At 46.4% G+C, this 15,414-nt stretch overlaps 1 long non-coding RNA gene across 1 annotated transcript; it reads left to right on the top strand.

The window, feature by feature from the left end:
* Positions 1-10,734: 10,734 nt before the first annotated feature.
* LOC142586900 (uncharacterized) lies at positions 10,735-14,936 on the top strand. The gene is made up of 2 exons (XR_012829287.1): positions 10,735-10,963; positions 14,620-14,936. It is a non-coding gene; the product is annotated as an uncharacterized LOC142586900 (long non-coding RNA).
* The last annotated feature ends 478 nt before the right edge of the window (positions 14,937-15,414 follow it).

Genomic DNA, 15,414 nt, shown 5'->3' with positions numbered 1-15,414 from the left:
ATCTACAATGATCATGATGCGCTGATTACAGCACCCGACGAACTGTTTGAAATAGCAGAGCAATCTGCGCATACGTGGAGGCAATAAGAGCCCATCTGACTTAAGTGCTGTAGGATGACGCGTTTAAAAGCCAGCCGCTGAAAGTCGGCCTTCTTTCGAATAGAAATAACATCAAATTTTATGGGATGCTTTTTCAGACACCCCTGGGCATTCAACAGTAGAGACAGTCAAAGATGTAAAGCCAGATGTAAGTAATGCTTGAGGAGCAGTGAAAATAGCGCAAAACACAGCGCTTCATCTTCGCGTTGGCCGAGGGGCTAGATGGCAAGATTGGACATGAAACGTGGAGTATGTGTATTCTAAATGCACTGACCACCATGCATGTTCAAAACTCTTTGTTCATCGTGCTTTATTTAGCGTAGAACGGTCTCAGTAAATTTTCATTCCAAGCAGGCAAGACGCTCAAGTAGATGTTTGGGGCTGCTGCCCCTTGGATGCCTCGTGTACTTTGCTCGTTATTGCTATGACAATTGTCTCATAGGCACCACTCCCTTACGAGTCAATAAGACTGAATCAAACATGCACATTGTGGCTGTCTGACCAGCTATGCGGCACTCATGGAATGGGGGCAGAAGGCTTTTAGTCAATCGAGTGTTTGATGTATGATGCTTCACTTTACGAACCTTTTTTTTCTTCGTGGGCGCTGCCATTGAGCCTTGGGCAGTGGCACCACTTATGAGCCGTCGCGCTGCTTGTTCGGGCTGAAATTCCGTGCAGTACGCCAGGTGTACGCTCAATGGCATTTGCTTGTGGGTGTTTTCTGGCTCACATAGTCTACTTAGTATGTGACATGGCGTCTTCTACGTTGTAAACAGTTATACATATGATACGCAATGAAGAGATTTAACTTGAAATGGCCGGAGTTTCTACTGATGATGAGGCAGATGAAGCACGGAATCCGAGCTTCTCGTGCTTGTCTTTGGGCCTACATCTTCCGGAGACATAACCGGCGTATTTATAACCATCATTATCACGAATGTGTATTTACTGAAACGTTCTCCTTGCGAAAACACCCGTGAACATAGATCTAGGTGCACCTTAAAAAACCCCCGGTAGTCAAACATTTGCAAATCCCCCGCTACGGTGTGCCTCATAATCACGTCGTTGTTTTGGCACGTACATCCCCATAATTCTTTCTTTTTATTTCTGAGCTATAGTTTAGTAGAAACGTTCCGCAACGCAGTAAGAGGGGTTGTTTTCTTTGACAATCTTTCAAATACGTACTTCTGGATACGCTGCGCGGTTGCGTCGATTGTCGGACATAGATTTTGCCAAATAGTAAGATAGATTTAGTTACAGATAACAGCGTGTCGTACAGTACGAATCACACCTGTTGAATAATCAAGCGGCTCGTTGTGGACTGCCCGGGCATCCGAAGCAGTGATAGCCGCTGGCTTATAGATCTGTTCTGTCTACGGTCCATGCGTCGATCATGCGGCATCACGATGTGTGGCCTTCTTGTGGCGTCAGCCTGTGTATACTTTTCCTTTTCAAACCAAATTGACGAACTCGGCCGAGTGATCAACTTGACAAGCAGGATTCCAAATTTAAGACCGTCAAAGGGATGAAAAACTATTTTCGTGTTGTGCCTGCTTCGGCTTTACCTCTTTTTCCTCTCACATAGAGGTCACATTCTTAAAATTCAGTCACTTTAGATTATGCTGCATGACAAGACAAAGAGGCAATGCCAAAGCACAAAGGTTATATGCATCACGCTAGCCAGGATATCGGTAGTACACAGATGGCTAACATAGGCGTACATAGTAGACTGGAAATGCATGACCCGCCAGGATTGTGTAGTGGCTTTGGCATTGCGCTGCTAAGCCTGCGGTCGCGGGATAAATCGCAGCCGCTACTGCCGCACTTCAACAGGGATGCAATGAGAAAGCACGCATGTTTAATGCACTGCGTACCCGTTAAAGAACCGCAGGTGGCCAAAATTTTCACGAAGTCCCACACTACGGCGTGCCTCATGATGAGATCGTGGGTTTTGCGCGTAAACGCCACTGATTTGTTATATTTTGAAATGTGTGAGGACGATGACGAGGGCTGACACAAATATTCTGCAACGATTGCCGCTTAGATATTTGGCGCCTGAATTGGGTTGGCCATACCCGAGTACTCTTTTGTTTCGGTTCGCGCGCCAAGCAATCAGATAGCCACACGATTTTCCAGTTCACGCTGGCAATTCACAGACTGCATTGCTCTACGGCGAGCGGAAAGCAATACAGGCGACCAACTTAACAACTGCTATTACAAACAGCTGCTGATGATGGGCGTCACGTGTTTGCGCAGCCAATAGAAATTTCCGCGTAGCGTAACTGCTGCCGCACCCGAAGGCTGCAGAGCGGTTCTTCAAAGATCTTGTATGATTTCATAGCTCGTAAATTTTTCTGAAAACTATCTAAAACGTCTCCAAATCGTTGCGACGCACGCGAAGGTGACACATTCAAGCAGCGCCGCGCAGACTCGCACACGCCAGACACGAGGAATGGCTCGCGACGCATGTTTTTCTTCTCGCCGCATGAAAATTTCCACGGAGACGAAAGAACAGCGGGCGAATTCAGAGAGTTCACAAGGATAAGTGCAAGTACAACGGTTGTCGGACGTCTGCATTGTCTCCCTGTGACGGTTGCTTGAGGAATAAAGCAGAACTATTGCCCATATTTTTATTCCTCACTCGTGCATACGCTGTATTTTCCGTCTTTATAACACATGTTTTACACCTGCTTCATAAATTAGGATTGGTCCTGACAAAATGTTGAGGTAACCAAGCCAAGGGAGAGTTCAATTCTTCTGAAATGCAGCAAATTTTAGCATATGAAACATTTAAACAATACTTAATGGAAGCTTATGATGGCTTGCGGTTGCTGTAAAATTCATAATCGCGTAGAAAACGCAGTACGACGACATTCGCGCAAGGCCCACCCTAACGAAGTCACCGTTCATGACCATAATAAAGCTGATGAATGTTTGTATGTTTCCCTGTCTGTCTAATTTGTCCTTCTCGTGTACGTTGCACTGCTGCTTTTCCTTTACTATATTTTTGTTACGTACATCCGCAATAAGTCTTAATAGGCTGAAACGCTATGCGGTAGAATTGTCATAGTAAGATATTGTTTCATAGCAAGCGTGTTCGACACTAACCGAAAAAAAAGTCGCCATTTTGCTCGAAATGCGAAACATTGATAGCTATGACCAAAATATTGGACAACACATGCAGTAACTTTAGCAATTTTATCGGGCGTAGATACTTCAGGCAAACATGAGCACTCGATGACCGCGGAGGTTCACTGCCACACCACTGGCGTGAAGAACAGAGACATTAGCGGCACGCAATAGATTCGTGACGCATCCTGCATCAATGCGTCTCCGAAACTTGATTCGTGCTTCTCCGCACTAGGCGCACGTAAACCCACCAGACATCGCGGCACATATAGCCATTGCTCCCACCACGCATTGCCTCCATGGTGGGTGTTACTGAGCCGAGCCTTGAGCTGCAGCGGCCGAGCTAAAGATGGAGAAACCTGTTGGTAACTCCAGTATCCTTTACGTGCGCTGGCAACACTGTCCAAATGAACAAAGACGGCGATGAATACCACCTTCTCGGCGGCTCTTTCGATTGGTGCTGCGCTCGCGCGTTGCTCGTTCGCGACATCGAATCCAGGTATTTCGTCGAAACAGAAAGGGACCTTGTGACTGATTAGCTTATTTTAAGCTCTTCCAAGAATTTAAGCGACGAAACCGCGGAACTTGTTGCGTCGTGCGTGCCAACGTACGGCCTGCCCAGCGAACCGAATCAGCTTTGTTTTGTTTTTTTCAAGAAAAAGAGCGTTTCAAGCAAGCCGCAGGTTTACAAAATTTGGAAGATGCTTAAGCTTCACCTCTAAGATTGGTACGCGATATTAAAATATACTTGACTGCTTCTCACGCTTCTTGGCAACTGCAGCTTATGCAACCGTAAGGTTGACCGGAAAACGTTGGCGGCGAAGGCTATGCGTGAAGGCGAGGTTTTCAGTGCAAACACAGCATCTTGCGTGGGCCTATCCCGGATGTAGTGCACAGCCGCGCCAAAAAATTGCATCCTTTTCAGGCTTCTTTTATTGTTTCGCACTTTTAATATTTTTGACTGAGAAGATTTAGCATAACATGCATGCGCTGTCGCTATTTTGTTTTATGACATTTGTTTGTGGGCTGCCATTCTCAAAATTCTCAGGGATAACATTGTCAAGAATGTAAGACAATGTAGGAGCAACTCCAGGGATAGTATGGCGTGGTACTATAACCCGCATGTATCGCATTTCATATCGCAAGGCGTGGCATATATATACGGCTGCTTTCGCTCAAGGGACGCCGGCACCGGAAGACGACGTCCGATTTTCTGTGACGCGCAGCTCTTAAAGCTATCATGTTAAGAAAGGACCTGCTTGTGCGTAGCAGGCTTCCGAAAGGTGCAAGCACTTGTCCGCGGCGTTTGTCCACTGTACCATAGGCCTGGCACTGGGCTGTTTTCGACCTTCACAGGCAACTCCGCAGTGCGACTCGTGGTGTAGTATATTACATTATGGCATCTCGCGATATAGAGGCAGTAATGTCTGTCTTGCTTTCAGAAGCGAAATACGGATATTCTGCACTGAGACTAAAAACTGTAGCGTAACCTGGTCAGTGTGTCTTGGGACAAAAAAAAAAATTAAGAGTTCCGCTTGTGAGTCGCGCCCGCATCTTTCTTTTTATAGTTGGTTGATATGTGTGATAAGGTCATCTGCATCCGATGAGTGGTACTTGTTTATGCTTGCAGTACGCAGTGTTAGAAGTAGTGCTCGGGCTTGCGTACGCAGCAGACACAAGCCGCCCGTCGGAATGCTCCAACCTAAGCGAGACGCGAGAAGTGAGTAACAGCCAATCGGAACCTACGACGTTTTTCTACATATATACGTCCATAATTTTGCGAAGGGCTTTCTTTTGGGCAAGTTCCATTAGTGTAAATGCATGACTGGCAAATGAACTGAACCAGGTGTAATCGAGTTTAGGTGTATGCACTGTGGCCGACAGGAAACTTGAGGCGCTGTGCGCAGGTCGAACGCTACAAAGCTGGGACGAGCGCTGTTTGCAGTTGTTTCTAAATTTCTTGCGATCAAATGAACTCAAGACTCAACGCGTTATATCAGAACATATCATCTGCTGTTTGCACCGCTAAGCAAAAGCATTCTATGAAAACGATACGTCGCCTCGCGGCATAGCTTGTGTCATGATAAACTTCAAACTTTCCGAGGCAGACACGACTCCTGCTTCCGTGCCTGCACAGAAAAGTACATCAGCGAGAATATTCCTTCTAGTTAAAGAATTAGTGCATTAGCAAGATATTGGAAACAATGTTCTTCTCGCCGGGAAGAATAACTCCCGGAATTAAGCGTTTCGAAGAAATCCGCCTAGTATCAGTCGTCATCTTTTCCCACTGCGAAGTTTCTTATCCAAGTCACTCTGCGACGCACGTCGTCTGCTTCTTTCGCGAAAAGATGAAATCATACATTGTCATTGCACTGCGATCACAAGCATAATGGTAATCAACATGTCTTGCAACATCCATATTTTTCTTCATTTTCTGGCTCATGCGCGGCGACATCGCCACGATACCACTACGCGGCATTCAGCGCACACCGTGATAGGAGGTCCTCTTTCGCTTCAAGATGGAACCTGGACGGGCTGTTTCTCGGCGCGGCCGCTAAGTGGCGAGCATTTCGATGTAGTCGTCAATATGAAATGGATAAAGCAACCACCGCCGCCCTAGCACCATTTGGTACGTAGGAGCGCTACCGACTGCTTAGTCCGTTTGTAGCATGGGAACGGCGTGCCGCATTGCCAAATTTAAGCTAGGGCCGTGACTAGGGCGCCTAGATGTTTTAACGCAATAATGTTAGAGCGCAGGCTCGATGAAAAACTGTCAGTGTCAAAATTTACAAAAAAATATTGCTTTTTCTCCTCATTCTTTTTCATGAAATACTTTGTTATATCGAGTTTTCATTATATAGTTTTGTTAATTCGGGTTGATGACAACATTTTTTCCTACGGGTACCTGCCGGGAAATGGAAATTTCTTTGTTAGATCACGAATTCCGTAAAATCGAATTTCCTTAGACCGAGATTTACCTGTAGCTGCTGCACGTGAGGTGTTGGCATTGGTGGAGGCGGCGGGTGGCGGTGACAGTGGTGGCCTTCAGTCCATGTCCTAGGATCCATAATTGCCTTGCTTGATTAGGTTTCTAGCGCACTACTACGCGCCACATTGCTCCGGTCACAAAAAATCGATGACGACAGGATGAGCATGCTGACGGTGCGCGAGCAATGGAACCGGCGGAATCAGAGAGAGAGAGAGAGAGAGAGAGAGTAAGGAAAGAAAGGGAGGTTAACCCGAGATTATCTCCGGTTGTTTACCCTGTACTGGGGTAGGGGCAAGGGGATGCAATAGGTGAGAGAGAGAAGGATAAGAAAAGAAAAGGAAAACCTAAACACACACACGCACGTACACACGAACTGTTTCTGTGGGCACTGTCACGCAGCCCACAAAGGCGTTCCTAGTCTTACGCAGTGTCACCGTACAGTCCTACGTCACACAGTGTAAATTCACAATTTGTCAGAAAGTCCCGTGTCTTTCAAGTATCGCAGCAGCGCCTTCATAGCAGATCGCGCTGATGTTCGCGTAGGCCAGTTTCCAAGGATCTTATTTTCTGACATTGGGCGCTTGTCCAGTTTGTCAAGGGTGGCTGAGAGGATCGCTCTTTGTGGGTTAAAACGAGAGCACTGACGAAGAAGATGCTCGATTGTTTCATTGCACCCGCAGAAGTCAGAAAGTGGGCTGTTGGCCATTCCGATAAGGAAAGAGTAGGCATTTGAAAATGCTACTCGAAGCCATAGACGGAATCAGGCTTCCGCTTGGCCGAGCGGGCTCGGCTAAAAAATATACCTCGTGGACACCAGGACACCAGGCACCAAGCTAACAAGGAGCTCACATGCCAAGAGTAGCCCGACTAACAGCTGAGCCTGCCATCCAAACATGCCGGCTGCGGTCTTCGTCACATACTCACCGCCCCAGCCCCGGTCACTCTGAACACCGTTCTCCTACTCCCGCTACGCTTTGCTGGTACTACTGTCGCTGTGATTTGCGCAAACCCTTGCCACCAGCCCTGCTTCTACGCAGGAAATGGTTGCGCCGAACAATGACGGTGAATGCTGTTTCTAGCACCACATCCAGTCGCCTTTTCCACGTCATTGATCGCGTCCCCAAAGTCCGCTATCTCGTCCACACTGGAAGATTTCTCGTCCACACTGGCGCCGAGATTTGCGTCCTTCCTCCTGCGTTGGATGAACGCCGAAATCCACCCCACTCGCCTCCCCTCTCCACGGTCAGCGCGATGGACCATCTGGACTTACGGGGAAAGGTTGGTGACTTTTCACATCGGCCTTAAACGTATCTTTCCCTGGATCTTTGTCATGGCGGCTGTGCGCCAGCCCATCATTGCAGCTGACTTTCTTTGGCACTACAAGCTCGTCGTCTACGTGCGGCACAGCCGCATCTTGTACTCAGAGACGAAGTCAAGCGTCCAAGAAGTTTCCTGTGCCATCTGATTCAAACTTGCACCCGCAAATTTCCTAATTTCATCACCTGACCTAGATTTCTGCCGTCCTCGACTGTGCTTAAATAATATTAGCATCCATTCTGTACCTCTAATGGTCCACCAGTTATTTACCCCACGCATTAAATGACCTCCCAAGGTCCATTTTTTCTTAATGTCAATTACAACATCAGCTATCCCCGATTGCTCTTTGATTAACACCACTCTCTTCCTGTTTCTTAACGTTACGCCTAGCATCCTTCGTTTCATCGATTTGTGGGCGGTCCTTAACTTGTTTCCGTGCTTCTTTGTCAACCTCCAAGTTTCTGCCCCATTTGTTAGCATCGATAGAATGCGTTGACTGTACACGTTCCTTTTAAACTCAAGTTTCCCGTCAGGATCTGGCAATGCCTGCCGGATGCCCTCCAATCCATTTTTATTTTTCTGTAAATTTTTTCTTTATGATCAGAGTCCCCTGCGAGTAATTGACCTCGGTAAACGTAATCCTTCACTGACTCTATAGGCGAACTGGTGATCTTGAACTCTTGTCGCCTTGCCAGGGTATTGAGTATTATCTTTGCCTTCTGCATAATAAGCTTCAACTCCACTCTTGTACTTTCTCTGTTACGGTGCTCCATCACTTGTTGCAATTTGCCCCCAGCGTTGCTGAACTGGACAATGTCATCTGCAAACCGAACGTTGCTGAGATATTCGCCGTTGGCCCAGCGGCACGCGCTTCTTCCGCAGTGGCGTACTTGCGCGGCCGTCCTCAGGTCCCGCAAAAGCGTGCGCGCTCCTCCGTCGCTCGCCGCCGACAACCGGCGCCACCGCCGCTGCGACTGTGACGTTAATGCTTAAAGCTCGCGCGTGCGATTTTCAACGCAACAACACATGGCGCGACAGCCATTATTAAACTTAAAATTTGGCAGACGCTTATGACTGCATATGTGCGCGAATACGACATGGGAACGTCATCAACGCGCTCATTTTACACACTCATGACGTTGCACCACCTCCTCCGCACCATCACGTGCGGCGCCCAAGGACGCACGCACTAGTCAAAGAGATGGCTGTGACGTGACATGTGCAATTAGGTACGCACCAGGCACACCTTCAGTAAGCCAGAACTGAGGAGCAGCCGCGGCTTCAGGGAAGGGTGCTCATCTCGCACTCCTAGAGCCGGGTCCCACACCCAAATGTACCGTATTTTGTTTTCCAAACCACGGTTTTACCTTGTTTGCAGGAAACTCAATGAGCAGTGTGACATCGATCAGGGAATTTCGAAAGTGTTGTTACTGCATTCGGCGTCGGCCATTTTCGGTTGCGGCGAAGTTTCGCCAAAGGCACGACCAACATAGACCCCAAAAGCTTTCGCCTCAAAACTACTGCACTACAAACATCTCGAACTCGTTTCCGCCGTTTCATTTTGTGTTCACTAGTTTTTCTATGCGCCATCAGATGTTGTCTTTCGTTGCACTAATTTTCATATTTCAGAGTATGAATTGTGCTTTTTCTGGTCAGGTGCCCACCCATATAAACATGTTTTCTTTTCCTGTTGCGGCCGTTAGAAAGCGACGCTCCCGACGCCGTCGGACTTCAAAGAACGCTGATGCCTCTGTGAAGAGTACGCTCCATCCGACAACACCTCCTCCTCTGCCCCCTAGGCCTGCGGCAATTCAATGTAAATCTGACAGGGTCATAGCGGAGGACAATACAACTTGGTCCTCACTACTAAAGCAACTGCCAAAGCCATAACAACAGCGGAGGTCACAAACGAAGGCACAGCTGATGCCACAGCCGATGCCACAGCCGGAGCCGGAGCCACGTCAAGTGATACAGCTGCGCACGGCTGTAGAGTGCACAGCGCGGGTTCCTGAGAAATTGCCTGAAAAAGACCGGCAAGTGGTTATGATGCTCCGGCCTCTAATGAATGCTTTTAGGATGCTCTTAAATAACCTGCACACTCCGTCAGCGTGAAGTGCATTGGAAGTGCTGGATGCTCTCAATTCAGTACTTGCAACTCTTGAGTAACCATCATGGCTCATCCGAATCATCATATTTGCACTGAAGTCAGAACGGCTGGGGTTTAGCTTAAATATATACTGCCACCCACTGCAGCGTACTGCTGACGCCCACCGGCTCCTTGGTCTTCGCTGGTGACTTCAACGTACATCACCAGCTAAGAAGCACCAAGATTAGCTTCAGACAGCAGATTGACGGCAGCGTAACGTATCGACGGAGCACTTGCTATGACTTCACTGATTTCCAGGCACTTAGCTGCGTGGACAAACAGTGATTGCTCTATATCATTTTTCTCTTTCTGTTCCCCTTTCCCTTTACCCAGTGTAGGCTTGAATACCGGACGCTCGTCTGGTTGACCTCCATGCTTTTCCTCTCTTTGCTATCTCTCTTTTCTTTCAGTATGTAAAACAGCACGAAGTCAACTAACGTTTTCACTTCTTTATATATTCTGTGCATTTTCTACGTCCGTATATTCCGTGAGACAGCTTAGTGCACTTATGGTCTGAGCATCAAGCATTTACTAATAAAAAATATATCGCCACTTCTTTGGAGAGCTTCGCTATGACTCACTACTTCGCATGTATAGTATGAGTCAGAAGTCTTACACATACCTGACACAACACATATGTGCTTATATAAAACATAATAGTGAGGTTATACCAGGCGTCTCACATTTTCCAAGTACGCCACAATAACCTGCTTCCAACAATAAATTACCCATTTATGTTTCGTCAGTAGATCTTGCTATTACCGCGCCATTTCAAAATAGTAATGTACTGCTTCTTCCTCACAGCACATTCTCATTAAACCAAATGCTCCAGCATGTTGAATTCGTCTACAATGCAATGTAGCACCTATCTAGGAATAGATTTGTTCTGTATCCATGAATAACGCCATAAAATCCAGCCAGCTGCGCTATTGTAGAGCTGACATCTGAATGTAGCTTAGTCGACTCACGTACACGTGATGTCCAAATGACGAGGCGGAAATAAAACAATGAGCTGGTTTTGCGAAAAAAAATTATATGCGATCTTTTTTGTGTGTCTGTAAATGTCAAAAGCCTATTTGGTGGCGTTTTCTAGAATCCTCTTCTAGATAGCTTCCCCGTTTTCGATGTAATAAAACATAAATATCTAAGATGTGTTATAAGGAGAGATTTTAGTTGCAAGCCGCAGTCTTTGCTAGCACAATTACTGAGCGTTAAGCTCCCTATAGAGAACAACACCGTTACAAGCATTTAGGTCTCCAAAGCCATGCGCATCTTCACAACCGGTGAGTATGAAGTTTAATACTAGATGGATGTCTCAATGCGCTTGCTCTGCCGTAATCACGCAAAATCTTCTAAGACAGAGTGCATGCATAACCTCACATTGAGGGCTAACACCTGCAACTTCGATAGCCAGACGTACTCTTCGACAATAGATAGACAATGAATAAATGTGCACAGAAAATGCAAGAATGTACACATTGCGAATTGGCACACGACGCTGTGTGGATATGGCTGGTTGCAATCAGGATCATGCTCAACTCCTTAGGTTCCTCCATCAGTGACGTCGCTCTTTTGTATTCCGGGCGGGTAGCGCAGGGATTACGGCGTTGCTTACCACACTATTGATTGCGGGAAATCCTTCGAGGAGTGTATGAGAAAACGAATTTGGGATATTCGCGTTTCTTTTCTCACAGCGAAGCTCTGAATACTATTTCCGCAGAGGTTATGCAAAGTTGGGATGTTGCGTGGCACTCCATCTTAGAATTAACGTTGACTGTTGTTGTACGGCAATCAAAAAGACAACCTTGTATACGTTTTTGCTAACTAGGAATCCGTATTTCTGCAGCTTAATGTCTGTTTCACCGGTTCCTTTTTAAGAGGTCAACTGCGAGGTGTCTAAATGCCGTCGGTGTTTTCTGACAACGTTAGTTTCAGTACAAATTTTTTTGAGTGCGTTCGTGCCACAGCGTGTGTTACCACTTTGTTTCTTAATGAACTTTCAATGCAAAACGCAAGCTTCCGTACGAACTTCGGATACAGTGAAGCATAGCAAATGGCTTCGATATAGCGAAGGAATCGTTCCAAATATAGCGAAGTGCATGGAAAGTCTTAGGCATGTTTTCAGTCCCTAACCGACTATTTGTGCTTCCGAAGGGTGGGCAAGCTGTCTCGTAAAGCTTCGCTGCATAGGATGTATGGGTTGTTTGGATGGGCATATAGCTGCCAATTTGTTTGTGTTGTTTCTCCTGCCGTCTAATATGAATTCGTATGTCATGTGGTTGTGGTCGCCTGGCTCAATGTGAGCAGCTTTCTTTGAATCCCTTCCATTCGACAGTGATTCCGTATTGCTGGGTAGAGCGTAGCCTACATCGCAGTGGCTCTTATTGCTCTGCTGAGATTGGAGATTTCGGGCCTGGAATACTGAAAATGCCTTCCCTAATGTGCGATAGGTCCACAGCTATTTAAAAAAAATCATCTCCATGCGCCCCCTTTCGGTTTGTAAAGTACAAGATCCGGTAATACGTATATAGATCAGCGTCATTACTTTGCTCAACGTCACCTCAAGAGCAGGCAAGCAGCGGATGTATACCACCAAATGGTGGTGATGATTACTATTGGTGAGATGCAATGAATCCGGCCACTACAACACATGGTGACGGCGACTACTACCGCTGCAATGTCAACCCAGTAGCTATTGCTGAAATGTAACATGTGGACTAGCGGGAAAGCTTCTGTAAGTGAAAAGCGAATACGAATAACGGGCTTTATATTTATGTTCATAGCACCAACCTTTGGCAGCAGTTTGACGAGAGCGACAAAGAAATACAGAGTTATTTCTTAACAGTAATCTATGCGGTGCCTACGAAGGTTTCCCCCTTGTGTGGTATTCGGCACAGTGTCAGCGATGGCTAGCAACTTTGCCCGTGCGAATTTACACAGATTGCTAGTGTAATGCCAATCATACACGGAGTCTTTAAATTGTAGGTAGATGAGTGTCCCGCTGTGTTTTTTTCGAACACTGAGGTCAACACATACTTGTCTGAAGATTCCTCAATGTAGCGGCACCCACAGAACTTGCCTTATAGTTTAACCGCGCCAGTTATATTCCAGGCTTCCGTTTCATGCGGTTGCCCGAGACATGAATCTGTGTTCATATGAGTTTCCCTCTGGCTACTGGGACCTGCAATTAAAAGTAATTGCCTGGTAAAGAATTGTGTCATTTATGGAGTGCCACTTAATTTAGTCAAGCCATCTCTATGAAAAGTTGGCAGCTTCCCGAGCATTTCGGGATGACACCAAGTTAGGTGTTGCGCGGTGCACTAAAAACTCCACAGGAATATTGAGGTCAACGTCTCTTTTGACTAAAGCTTGAACAAAAAGATTTCCGCGGAAACGTTTGAAACATGACATATCTTACATGCAATAGAATAATTTCCGAATACGCTTTCACAGTTCTTTATCCATCCCAAGTATGCTTGATCTACAAACTTCTAAGGTTGCAAACTTAGCAAGCAGGTTAGTAAAATTGAAAGGCAGTACACTATTGTTGCAATTAAACAAAAAAGTGATTTGAGAACGTAAGCAGAAAGCAACGAGAAAGTAATATACAAAATTACGTAACGCCAGGTACTACCAAACGCAATGTGGATTTCTCTTTCCTTTTCTAAATTCATATAAGCAGCGGAATGCATCCTAAATAAGGAAAAGTGAAGTGTCAATGAGTGCACAGCTATATAAATTTTCTGGCGCCTTATTTTAATGCCTTCTGGTAAAGCGGAGAATTCTGCGAACGAAATGTGCAGAATATCGGGCACTACAAGGGCGTTTTTTGAGTAAATTCAGAAAAGTGCGAATAATGTTCCCGAGGGTTGCAATTTGGGCTTGTTGGTAATGCATCTTCGAGGGGTGTACGGTAGCGCGATTAAAAGACGGGGAAAAAGAGGACACACGGGGACACACACACACACAGCGAATAGCGCTGTATGTGACCTCGTGTGTCTTCTTTTGTCCCATCTTTTAATCGTGCTACCGCACACCTCCTGAATAGGTTGTAGTTAATTATGAATACACCTATATTCAGTTAATTTTGATTTGGAGTGCGGATGCTTATGTAATACTGCGCCCTTAAGGGACATGTAGAAGCGAAAAAAATTGAAGAAAAAATGTGCCTTGTTACATCATAGTGGTAAAAGCTTTACGTTTTCGATTCCAGGGTGGAATAGAGGAAAGTTATTAAATTTGCGTCTTTTGCTCACCTTTTCGGTGCCACCGGAGGGCTTAAACACTTGTCATTTGTGGACTATTTGGCATATTTATAATAAACTTAGCAAAATAATCCTGCTTTGCAGGCAGCGCGCCGGATACAATGAGTATATCAGCATGTTGCAGGCCTATTCATGGCACCATCGCAACTTTCGTATTTGATCTCACGGCATTTAGGGAACACCTTATAAATAGTGCTTGCCATATTAGTAGCTGTAAGCGATGGCTCAGCAGGTCAGCTCGAAAATATGTGCACTCATTAGAAACGTGTCCCATACTTTGCGTAAGCTGCTGAAAGCATCACGGCCTGCTCACTAATATACAGGGAAGACAACCTTTATGGAACACAATGACAAAAGGTACATGGGTTGGTCCTCCACTACTACCTGAAAACCAAAAATCACGTGTTCTTGCCCTGAACCACCTGTCGCATTTCTTGCTCAGCGTCTTCCTGTCTTATAGGTGCACTCTCTCTTATGACACAATATGGTGACCTTATTTAAATATAACTAATTTAGGACGAAATTCTGCATTCGCGCTTTTGCTGTGGAAACCTTCAGCAGCAACGCGAATGCAACTTGCAATCAAGCAATGAAGCCTTAGAAGTAAATGCAAAGTGAAATATATGCTTGCCTATGTGGTGGCGTCCCGAAATAACAGGAATATTTTCTTACAGCCAGTACACTCGTACTGTTCCTGATCGCGCTTTCTCGGGATGTTTCCTCGCGATCGCTGATGCCGATGGCACTCCCAGCTGGGCTCTCCTCGGCAGGGTCTTCCGCGGGCGGTGCCGGTCCACTGCTTGAAGAAAGGTCTCTCATAGAAGCGAACCCAGCCACGGAGCGGTCCTTACAAGACGAACACTCCGAGTTGCCCCTGGTGGCTTATCCACCCTTCGAGTGAAGATGTTTGTTGGACGCACCTAACGTTCGCAAATATTTATTGCGAAATGCTTGGGGGCTCATGACCCGTAAATAAATAGGAATGCCTGTATTTGTGCATCTCCTGTATTTGTGAATGCCTGCAGTGCATCTCGATTCCTTTTTAACGCATTTTTAAACACTTTCTGGGTCTGTCTGTCAGTCCCCTGTCTGTCTGTCTGTCTGTCTGTCTGTCTGTCTGTCTGTCTGTCTGTCTGTCTGTCTGTCTGTCTGTCCCTGTCTGTCTGTCTGTCTGTCTGTCTGTCTGTCTGTCTGTCTGTCTGTCTGTCTGTCTGTCTGTCTGTCTGTCTGTCTGTCTGTCTGTCTGTCTGTCTGTCTGTCTGTCTCGCGTACCTGGATTACGGCGTAGTCCGTGGTCGTAGGGTAAGAGCCTCAGGCTGCTGTGCGGAGATAACAAGGTTTGGAGGCAGCCATGGAACCGCCTTGGGTCTCAGACTTGTGCGAGTGTGTTAATGGGTGCTGCCATTTAACGAACCTCTTTCAGGCTGACATGCGTCGCTGTAGACGGGGCACCAGGGTAGGCATCGCTG

Source organism: Dermacentor variabilis, chromosome 7 (genome assembly GCF_050947875.1).
Source record: "Dermacentor variabilis isolate Ectoservices chromosome 7, ASM5094787v1, whole genome shotgun sequence".
NCBI lineage: Eukaryota > Metazoa > Arthropoda > Arachnida > Ixodida > Ixodidae > Dermacentor > Dermacentor variabilis.
Note: the sequence above shows the minus strand (reverse complement) of the source record. Positions and strands in the feature narration are given on the sequence as shown.